The sequence below is a fragment of the Erpetoichthys calabaricus genome, chromosome 1 (genome assembly GCF_900747795.2).
Source record: "Erpetoichthys calabaricus chromosome 1, fErpCal1.3, whole genome shotgun sequence".
Taxonomy (NCBI): domain Eukaryota; kingdom Metazoa; phylum Chordata; class Cladistia; order Polypteriformes; family Polypteridae; genus Erpetoichthys; species Erpetoichthys calabaricus.
Window position 1 is genome coordinate 33,831,745 of NC_041394.2, and position 12,279 is coordinate 33,844,023.

General features: G+C 39.7%; 1 long non-coding RNA gene across 1 annotated transcript in view; it reads right to left on the reverse strand.

The window, feature by feature from the left end:
- Positions 1-3,954: 3,954 nt before the first annotated feature.
- The window catches only part of LOC114648463 (uncharacterized), a 41,415-nt gene continuing 33,090 nt past the window's right edge, over positions 3,955-12,279 (reverse strand). The window contains exon 5 of the long non-coding RNA XR_003715706.2: positions 3,955-4,164. This is a non-coding gene — a long non-coding RNA (uncharacterized LOC114648463). The remainder of the gene's footprint in view (positions 4,165-12,279) is intronic.

The window sequence follows — 12,279 nt, forward strand, 5'->3', positions numbered from 1 at the left end:
TTCAGCTGCTGGAAGCCACATTCTCAAGACTGCAGCCTGTGATTGACGTGACATGTGAACTGCCGCACTGTCCTGAAGAAGCTTACATGATTCACACGAGGACTCTCCTGACATTCTGTCTGTTGAAACAACTGGACACATGTCACAACATACTCAAGACTTATTTCAACATGCTTGCTACTTTTTTCATACTCAGGTTGATAAATTATTGAACACACCTTTCAAACCCCATCGTAACTAAAGTAGCACGTTAAATGCTTAGTATTCCGTGTGTTCTATGTACTACGTGCTTCTTAAATGGACTTTCTCTTTTGCAGACAGGAGCGCACAGGCAGTGATCGCCACACAGAATACATTACATTCATGACATTACAGCTCTCTGAACATTTTACAATAGTAAGATGTATACTTGATATCATTTTCATGATGAAATGCATTAAAGCAAGTATTAAATATGGGGGCATGGTGTCGCAGCCATAGCGATGAGCTGGCACCCAGTCCAGGGATTGTTCCTGCTTCCCGCAAGATGCTTGCTGGGACATGTGCAACCCTGAATGGAATAATTTAATGCAGCAGTACTGTGTCTGTCAAACATGTCAACCCTCAATTCCTGTCCTTTCTTTTCTTTCTCCACGTAACCAATCACCACATGATAAGCTCTGTAATAAATGTAAAGCCAGCTGTAAGCTTAGAATGGCAATTCTTCAAAACTTGTATGGAACATTGAAATATCTTTGTTATATATGTTTAATTATTCCATTCATCCAGGATCACACCAGTCCCAGAAAGCATCAAGCGTGAGGCATGGACAACCCCTGGATGGACTGCCAACTCATCACTGCCACTGTGCCACAGTGCCCGCACATGTTTAATTATTAACAGTATACATTATTTAAATGAAATTAACATTTTAACTGTAAAATGCAATATGCATACTTTAATGGACTTTAACATAAAAATGACATCAAGTATACATCCTAGTATTCTAACAGTTGTGGCCTGCAGAGGGTGTGCCTGCAGCCCAAACCCGACACAAATACATGCAGGACACACGTTCATCACACACGCTTTTATCTTTCTTTTTCCTCGTGGGAAAAACCTTCCCCGTTTGCCACCTGCACAACACAGTTAAAGCCCACACAAAAACACAATTCTCTTCTTTCTTTTCCTATCTCTTCTCTCTTTTTTCACCTCCACTCCTTCTTCAGCAAGCTTAGTCCACCTCCTCCTGACTCTGGCTCCCTGAGTAGTGGCAGCTGGCTCTTTTTATAGGGCACCCGGAAATGCTCCAGGTGCTCAATGACCTTCTTCTGGCAGCACTTCTGGGTGTGGCGGAAGTGCTGCAACAGATAGCTCAGCCGTTCCAGCGGCACCGTCTGGCGACACCTGTGGAACCCAATAGGGCTGTGCCAAACTCCAATTCCCATGGAGCCCTGTAGGAGTCTGAGGCACCGCTGCAAACACCTCTGCGTGGCCTTACGTCAAGTTTAATTTTTATACATTGTGATATGAGCGTGGAAACAGGCGTACACAATACTTGTGTGCATACACACCATTTATACATGAGGCCCCTAGTGTTGTCCCATGTGAAGAATGAGGGGTGTATCTCTGCTACAAAGGATGTAATTAATACGGGGATGGATAATAATGGGATGTGGAACAATGGCACCACTTCTGCCCTATTACTGGAAAGGCTGCCCATTCCAATACCCTCAAGATATAAGCAGCCTCATGACAAGAAGGCAGCCTTCACTTGGGAGCTGACTTCTTGAGAGTACAGCCTTATTTGTAGAACAGGTGGCCCAGAAACTCTTAAGTTCTTGTATGCCAATGGTTTTTTTTTTAATGTTGTTAGGGCTGGAACGATTCCTCGAGAAACTCGACTAATTGGATTACTAAAAATCATCAAAGCAAATTCTTTGCATCGAAGCAAAATTTTTTAATCTATATAACTACACCTACAAAGAGCTTTGCAGGGATGATTATTAGTGCTGCACAATGAGCTTACGCTGTGGATACAGGACGTGAAGACGTGATGACGTGATTTGATGGCACAGATTGGAAAATGGAGAAAGTGAGAGAAAATAGTGAGGGGTGAAGTGAAGAAACATGTATTCCAGCAACATCCACATCATCACAGAATCTCTTTTCTGCAGCTGGAAACATTGCATCAAAAGGGCAGTGTAAGCCTCACTCTTCATTGTAAACACCACATGCTCCTTAGAAGGCTTACGCACACAAACACACACCATATCTACCTCGTCTAGGGGATACAATACAGACAGAAGTATTTTATTTTGGTCTCCTACAAGTGCTAGAAAGACTTCCAAGAAGTCAGTAAAGTCTTAGGTTAGGCCTGAGTTCTAGTTATGTTGAAACTTGTAGTCCTGAAAGTTAAGTTGCACAACTTAAAGACAATATTTATGTGCTATTATTCTTGATTTATTCCTTAGTTTTAGGCTGGATGAATACCTTATTTTTAAGTACTGTACTTTGTAATTGATGTATTATTTTGTATTTCTTTGTTTTTGCATTTCACACAATATTCTTTTTTAAAACCCAGAACGTAATATGGCACTTAAATGCACTAAATGGATTTAGAATAAAAAAATAATTTTAATGTATGCAATTTAAGCAAAACAAATGTTGGTTTCTCTAAAAAGGAAATCAATTAGCTGTTAACATTTGGAGAGATGTCTTATTTTCTTTTTTGTATATTTATTACCGCTCTTAAATAAAGTAAAAGTATTTCTTACCCGATTACTCAATTAGTCAATGGAATAAATGTTAGAATACTTGATTACTTAAATAATTGATTACTGCAGCCCTAGTTGTCTTCCTGTAGAGACTGTTGAGATACTTAAAACTTAATTACTAATTTGTGAAAACAAGTGGAACGAATGGAGTCGAGGGTTTGACAAAATTAATAAAAACTTCATTAGGATAAGATCTCTACTTAAACTTTAGTCAACAAATGAATAATTAATTGCAATATATTGCAGGCTTGAATCACACATATGACCCAATAATTGTGTATTTGTGGAGTCCCTGGTAATTCCCATCCTAGCAAATTTAAGGATTCATTTTAAGGCATAACTGTTTATTCCAGAGGCCTGCGAAGCCAATCCTTGAGGGTCGTAGTGGCTGCAGATTTGTGTTCCAACCTAATTCTTAATGAGAAGTAAATTATTCCTCAAATAACATTTTTATGCTTCATTGTGTTTTCTCGCTTCTTTAAGATTCCCTACCCGTTATTTTAGCCTTAAACTGATGCATTCACTGTTTTTGTTTGCTTCTTATTAGCAATAAGATGCAAACAGCAGGGGAACCAGCAGTTCTCCATCATTTATGTCTTTCTGTATTCTTCGTGAGATGTCTGATTTAAAGAAACATTTGAACGGAAGCTGAAGAGAAAAGAAAGGATGGAGAATTACCCAGTTCAGGCTACAAACTGTTTGGATAACCTTGGAAAGGAAAAAAAAATCTACAATGTATGAATGACCTGTCATGGCAGAATGAATACACTAGCAAGCCATAAAATTAAATAAGATCTGTTATTGGCAAAGATTGATTTCTAATTAAGCAATTGGATTGGAACAAAAACCTGTAGGCACTATGCCCTTCAGGACCAACTTTGCAGAGCCCTGGTTTATGTAAATATCTTACAAAATACTACACATATGGTAACTGTCTTCAGTTGAAAACTTCCATTAAACACAAAGAAGTTTTCATTCAACAGCTCAACAAATAAATGTCCATAAAAATATTGAAATTGTCAAATATGAAATGTATTGGATATATTTGAGGACCTACCTGCATCTGTTCAAAACATGTGTTCATGTGTCAAGGCAGAAGGGAAGCCCCACAAATTATATGAACGACTGCTACACTTGAGAACAAGATTTGTAGAGAAACTTAACAATCCAAAGACACAGTATGCCAGGTGTATTGTACTTTTGAGTTTTAATAATGCAGCGAGTATAAAATACATTGATGTTGGCAAGGTAAGACACATGTAGTAATCTTGATTGTAGGTTCTCTTGGCAACTTGTTCAAGTTTGCTGTCCCAACAGAAATACCTTTGGAACATCTTGATATCGTCAGTCTCAATGATTCGAACTTCCTTCATTCATATGATTCACAAATTGGACTTCCAATCATCCACTACAAAAAATGGAAAAAAAAAGATGCCATCTGAACAAGCTTAAAGTAAAAACTGAACAGGTTATTGCATTTAACTCTGTTTTAAATGACCAAGACATGCAGCAGATTTCATTGATTCGCAGTTTGGCTTCATGAGACAGGACTGATTTTTGGTGTTCTCTTTTTGTTTTAACCTTTGTCTTACGGTCATCCCTCTACACTTGGTAGGCTTTTCTGTGCAAGGCTAACAGTCAGTAACTAATAAATTCATTGTATCAGTCTTCCTGCACCAGTCAGACATTTTCCCTTAGGGCTCGTTTATACGTCACGCTCAGAATGTGTAAACTTCATGGTTGCCACGCGTTCCCAGCGTTCATTTGATGCGTCCTTCAAGCATGTCCTCAGAAATTAACGTGATGCCTGCAAGAGGTGCAGTACCAGCAAAAAGTCGGGGCGCGCAGTGTGATAAAAGTCGGAATGTGACATCAGAGTCTCTGTTTACTATCTACATTTAACAGAAAGCCGCTTTGAGGATCCTCTGGGATCGATGTGCCTGCTTCGATGTTTGATGAATGGTTCGATGAGGTGAAGCAAAATGCTGACATACAAATACTTTTGTGGTGCTTTTATATTCAAGCATTGCATATTCCCAACGTATTATTATTTTTTTTTTTTGCACCTTCACAACAGCATCAGAATGTACAGCAGCGTATTTGAGCCACAGAGAAAAAAATTAAGAACATGGTGAAAAGGTCTATTTTGTGATTAAAGTGGAAATTTTGGCTGAAATCTCGAAATGTCTGCTTTAACCTCATAGTTTACTTTAACATTAAAGTAGACCGTCGTGAACGTCATCTTAAAACTGACCCAGTTGTTAATTGCTGCAAGCTTTTGGGGCGTCCTCCTGAATGGACAGCAGCGGCAAGCAGCAACAGATCGCATCACAGAACACATTAAATTTATGACATTCCAACTCTCTGCACATTTAGAATCCCTACATTTATACTTGATATCACTTTCATGATGAAATGCGTTAAACTATGTATGTTACATTTTACAGATAAATCGTTAACTTCATTTAAATAATCCATCCATTCATTTTCCAACCCGCTGAATCCGAACACAGGGTCACGGGGGTCTGCTGGAGCCAATCCCAGCCAACACAGGGCAAAAGGCAGGAACCAATCCCGGGCAGGGTGCCAACCCACCGCAGGTCATTTAAATAATAAATACTGTTAATAATTACAAATGTGGAGAGGCATGGTGGCAAAGTGGTAGCATTGCTGTCTCACACGGAGTCACGTTCCTGGTGTTCCCTGCCTGGAGTTTCCATGTTTTCCTGGTGGTTTTCCACAGTGTGCTCAGATTTCCTTCCAAAGACATTGAAGTTTGGGGATTTGGTGATGCTAAAATGACTCTAGTGTATGTGTGTGCTTGTATTCACCTTGCGATGAGCTGATGCCCCGTCCAGGGATTGCTTCTGCCTCGGGCCCAATGCTTGCTGGAATGGGCACATCCCTGGATTGATGGATTTAATCATTAAACACCCATCCTTTTCAGATATATTGTGGCAAGGTGTCCTCAGAATTTATTGGACATTTCATGCAATTCACAACACAGTGAAGCTGAACGTTTGATCACCAAGAGAATGACTGGCACTGCCACCTGGTGGAGTCTACCAGATTTGCATAAAGATATACGCAAGTATAAACAGTACAATGCTTGCATAGCAGTAGCGTCTACTGGAGCATGCATCGTGTGAAGTATAAACCTGGCTTTAAAATCAAGACCTTTATACAAAAGACGTATTGCATTCCATGTGATAATCACTGTGTAAGTGAGTGACAATTTTTTTGCATACTCCACCACATACAAAAATAAGGAAATTATGCAGTGCTAATTTTTTTTTAGACTACTTTGTCATGGCATGTTTGCATTTCCAATTAGACTTATATAAGCTTATGTAAGTGAAATCTCCCTTTATTAATCCTAAAGGGAAATTACATGCACATAGCAGCAGAAACATAAAAACAAAGATACAGACTAGTAGGAAGAATAATACAACCAATCAATATGTAAATAAAAATAAATAAATGTATATTGTTCAGATATTGCAAAATGGCATTTCAAAATAAACTTAATGTGTGCCCCAGGAGGAAGCATTGAAATGCCTGATAGCAGTGGGCAGAAAAGACCAGTAGAGGCACTTCTCAACACACCGTGGTAGTATCAAAGTCAAAGCGAACTTTATTGTCATCTCAACCATATACAAGTATACAGATTGACGAAATTGTGAAGCTCAGGGTCCACAGTGTAACAACATGAAGTGCAAATAATTAAAAATAGAATTAAAATTTAAAATTAAAAAACAAACAAGACAAGACATTGTGCAAAGACAAGACAAAGAAGTAACAGCAAAATTGACATGTAGTAAGCAATATGAACAATGATGCAATGTATGGTATTTGCAATCTAGCTACATAAATATAGTCAATAGATATGTAGTATAATAAATAAAAAAATAATAGATATAGATAATACAGAAATTATCAGTGTATGATAATAGTTGTTTAAGACATTTGTAAACAATGACAGGTCAGAATGTTTCACAGCAGAAGGATATAAAGAGTGTCAAAATACTTAAAGGTCAGTATGAGATTTTCAGTTCTTTTCTACATGCACACTAGTCTTTGCAAGAAAGTGTTTTAAGAGGTGGTTGGGGCAGTGTGGAAGATCCCAGGGGGCAGCATGGTGTTAAGGAGTCTGACAGCTTAGGGGTAAAACCTATCCTGCAGCCTGGCTTTGATGCTGCAGTATCTTCACGTGGATGGCAGAAGTGTGAAAAGTCCATGTGAGGGGAGTAAGTGGTCCTGCTCAATGCTGCAGGCCTTGTGGACACTGCGTTTGTGAAATATGCCCTGTAGTGAAGGGAGAGGCACCCCAATAATGTTCTCTGCTGTCTTCACTATCCTTTGCAGGTGCTAGCGGTCAGATATGCTGCAGTTGCTATACAATACAGTGATGCAGCTGGTCAGAACACACTCAGTGGTGCTTCTGTAGGACATGGTGAGGATGGAAGGGGGAAGACTTACTCGCTTCAGCCTTCTCAGTAAGTGTAGCCTCTGCTGGGCTTTCTTGATTAGTTATGAGGTGTTAGTATGAGCCTGTGGCTAAAAGTACTTCAAGAAAGTACCTCCTGGAGGGGATGGAAGGTCTTTTTCAGGATAGCATTCAATTTTGCCACCATCCTCTTTTCTACAACAGCTTCCAGGAGGCCCTAAGGTTTGTCCCGCGATTGTGAAGACTTTCCTGTTAAGTTTGTACTGGCATTTCTCTTCTTTTCAGTTCAAGTTGGTTCCCCAAGAGACCACAGCACAGATCACCACACTGGTTTCTATGGCCTGCTAGAACATTTCCAGTAGCTGCAGCACACATCAAAAAACCTGAGTCTCCTTAGCAAGCACAGTGTGCTCTGGCCCTTCTTATAGTGTGCCATTGTGCTGTCAGACCAGTCCAGTTTGTTGTTTATGTGGATCCTCTAGGTACTTGTAGCAATGCACCACTTTCAATTAGACAGTAATGTTTATTTTCTTTAGTAATTCATTTAGATGAAGTCAGAATGTGGGTGTTGTGCAGCCTCATCTGTGCATCTACTGGTGTTATTAGGCAGATTTGTTGTTTGCTGTGTCTTAAGTTCAAAATCCGCATCTCCTGCGGCTCTTCAATTTCTGCTCTTTTAATGACAGTTGTTTGGATGGAGTGTAACACACTGTTTACTTTAACTATACATTTTGCAGTTCATATTTTCACAAGCATTGCTGCCAATTCTTTCAAACTCACATCAACTCCTACATTATCAGCGTAAAGCTGAACACAGAGGACGCACAGTGCCTGCGCCAACATCAGGTTACGTTTATTTGTAAAACATGCAATGTACTCTATGCACACAAAACACACATTTACAGTGGTGTGAAAAACTATTTGCCCCCTTCCTGATTTCTTATTCTTTTGCATGTTTGTCACACAAAATGTTTCTGATCATCAAACACATTTAACCATTAGTCAAATATAACACAAGTAAACACAAAATGCAGTTTGTAAATGGTGGATTTTATTATTTAGGGAGAAAAAAAAATCCAAACCTACATGGCCCTGTGTGAAAAAGTAATTGCCCCCTGAACCTAATAACTGGTTGGGCCACCCTTAGCAGCAATAACTGCAATCAAGCGTTTGCGATAACTTGCAATGAGTCTTTTACAGCGCTCTGGAGGAATTTTGGCCCACTCATCTTTGCAAAATTGTTGTAATTCAGCTTTATTTGAGGGTTTTCTAGCATGAACCGCCTTTTTAAGGTCATGCCATAGCATCTCAATTGGATTCAGGTCAGGACTTTGACTAGGCCACTCCAAAGTCTTCATTTTGTTTTTCTTCAGCCATTCAGAGGTGGATTTGCTGGTGTGTTTTGGGTCATTGTCCTGTTGCAGCACCCAAGATCGCTTCAGCTTGAGTTGACGAACAGATGGCCGGATATTCTCCTTCAGGATTTTTTGGTAGACAGTAGAATTCATGGTTCCATCTATCACAGCAAGCCTCCCAGGTCCTGAAGCAGCAAAACAACCCCAGACCATCACACTACCACCACCATATTTTACTGTTGGTATGATGTTCTTTTTCTGAAATGCTGTGTTCCTTTTATGCCAGATGTAACAGGACATTTGCCTTCCAAAAAGTTCAACTTTTGACTCATCAGTCCACAAGGTATTTTCCCAAAAGTCTTGGCAATCATTGAGATGTTTCTTAGCAAAATTGAGACGAGCCCTAATGTTCTTTTTGCTTAACAGTGGTTTGCGTCTTGGAAATCTGCCATGCAGGCCGTTTTTGCCCAGTCTCTTTCTTATGGTGGAGTCGTGAACACTGACCTTAATTGAGGCAAGTGAGGCCTGCAGTTCTTTAGATGTTGTCCTGGGGTCTTTTGTGACCTCTCGGATGAGTCGTCTCTGCGCTCTTGGGGTAATTTTGGTCGGCCGGCCACTCCTGGGAAGGTTCACCACTGTTCCATGTTTTTGCCATTTGTGGATAATGGCTCTCACTGTGGTTCGCTGGAGTCCCAAAGCTTTAGAAATGGCTTTATAACCTTTACCAGACTGATAGATCTCAATTACTTCTGTTCTCATTTGTTCCTGAATTTTCTTTGGATCTTGGCATGATGTCTAGCTTTTGAGGTGCTTTTGGTCTACTTCTCTGTGTCAGGCAGCTCCTATTTAAGTGATTTCTTGATTGAAACAGGTGTGGCAGTAATCAGGCCTGGGGGTGGCTACGGAAATTGAACTCAGGTGTGATACACCACAGTTAGGTTATTTTTTAACAAGGGGGCAATTACTTTTTCACACAGGGCCATGTAGGTTTGGATTTTTTTTCTCCCTAAATAATAAACACCATCATTTAAAAACTGCATTTTGTGTTTACTTGTGTTATATTTGACTAATGGTTAAATGTGTTTGATGATCAGAAACATTTTGTGTGACAAACATGCAAAAGAATAAGAAATCAGGAAGGGGGCAAATAGTTTTTCGCACCACTGTATATGCCTAATAGGGATTATTTTTAGGATACTTGGACTGGATCATAAAAACAAGCTTGCTCTCTGTCATACCAGTTTGACGAGAGCACCTCCAATCTTTGCAGTTCAAAATCACTGCCCCTACTTTGAGCGCCTCCTACATGAGGAGTTGGATTGGTTTATAAATGTGACACTCAGTGATCCATCCAATTGATCCCACCCGCTTTTGAGCAAAATTTACGCATGGTTGTCTCCAGACGTATATATGACAAGTCTGGCTTCAGCGAGACTAGTACCGACACCGAACCCTCTGCTTTCCCCTTCCCTAAAGAAACAGCTGTATATCAGTGGCCTGGAAACCTCAAGAGGCAATCTAAGCCCTCCCTGCCACTCGTTAAAATATATGAATATCAGCACATGCAAAACTCCACAGCTTGGTCCCTCTTCTCTTCAAAGCAATATTCGTACTTCTTGTAATGATGCCCGATTAAGTAGTTATGAGCCCTGTAAGACCCAGGGTGAGTGGAATGTGGCAGAGCTGGCCAAACGATTGGGAGCAGGCGAGAGTTTTCTTTTATTTGCTTTGGCATTATTTTGGTACCGGTACTTAGGTGTAAAGACTGGTATCGGTACCAAAGTCAAAATTTTCGTGATGATCCAACACTGCATCGTGCAAACTAATTAGCCAAATCTGCAGAAAGGGTACCTTTCAAGACAAAACACATGACCACTTGATCATCATTAACAGACTGATCCCCTCCATTATACTTCCTCGTACACCCCCACCAACACAGACACACATACTGACAGATCTAAACTCATGAAAAACTTGCCATTTTAAAGCTGGCATCACTTTATTCCTTTTCAAGTTGGAGGGGATGTCAAACTTGATGAGTGTCACTGTTGACTTTGTCGCCCGAGTGTGTCAATCTACGTGACTAGAAATTACTAAGAATGTCAAGTTACATTATTGTATGATGACCTTCCAGTACAGTTTCATAAGCTCACCTTTTTACTGACAGCCAATAACATGCTGCCTGAGAAAGCCACTGGATGTGTGAAGTGTTTATAGATACAAGAAGTTCAGTCGCAACCTCTGCTCAACCACTCCCCTCTCTTCTATTGGCAAAGTCTAAAACAGTCACATTAATTATTCCCTATCACTGCATTATATTTCATTGGTTGTCAGTTTTCATGTACACCCATAGCCAAACCATACGATTTTAGAACCTGTTTGATTTTGTTAGGGTGAGTCATACAGTTTTTGGACTGAGTATGTCAGACTATATGACTGAGGATTATGTGATCACATGGTGTCTTCCCCCAACTTGCTAAGATTATGTAAATGAAGTCTACAAATGAAACTCACTGGAAAAGTTGCATAATGAGACATGGCACTTAAATAAGCTTTTCCTATTTAACACTAGAATTACCAAAGCCTACTAAAAAACTTCGAAAATCAGGCCCACCTTAAATCTCTTCGCACCTCTCTGTCAGCGTCTTTTGTCCTGTAAATGTGCCGATAAAGACGAGCAGCCTGCTATTCTATCCCCCCACCGCCGCAGAACGTGCACAAAGTTCTCCCAGCTCATGTCATGATTATCTGGGAGTGAAGTGCTGGAGTTTTAGAGTGGAAATAATAGATTGTTATTTGGAACACATGCATTTCATGTGTGTTCTGTTTCTACAATAATCAGTGCAAACACATTGTTAAAACAAACGTTTTTCATATTTTAGTAATAAATGACAAAATGTAGGCATAAACTATATAATGTGTGAAACCTGAAGTCCAAAGATCAAATAACCACTTTCACAAAAGGTTCAAGGATGATACAACAGCTTCCGTGGCATCGCAGTAAGAATTGCTGACTTGTAATCAAGAGTCCCTGGTTCGATCCTGACTGCCTCCTATATTTACTGTTTTCAGTAGTGAGCTGCTCTAACTGTTAAAAATATATAATAAACACATACATTTGGTTTGCGTCTGTAACAGCCAGTGTACATTTATAGTACTTGTAAAAGTTAGCTTTTATTTTTTCACTTTTATTCTCTCAGTCATTATCACGATACATACTACCAAACCCCCCTGCTAAGAGATTTGATGCTGTTACTTTTTATCTGAAACTGGGAATAACTGTAGATGTGAGTGGTGTTTTGAAGAAATGGAACTGGACTTTCTCTGATCTGAATGGATAAAAGTTGACACACAAACACTGGTGAATCTGCCTTCTTCGTATCTCACCATCATTCCTGCTTACGCTGAATTAGTACGCAGCTTATAGTCATGATGTCAAAGCTGCACTGACAAAAAAAAACAGAGACATATGTATATATGATATTTGGAATTATTCATTTTAAGACCTGTATAGTACATTTCGGAAAACATTGTGGCACGGATGCAACATTATTCATATTATTCATATTCAATCGCATAACATATTGCAGTTGTAATCAGTGACCGCATGTTTTTTTTACCCGATCTTGCCAGTCCCCACATGTTGCTGTATGCCGTTTCTTTAGTACTCCAGGACATGAAGAGGAAAGGACAGTACAGAGAGGTCAGTTCAGCACTGCAT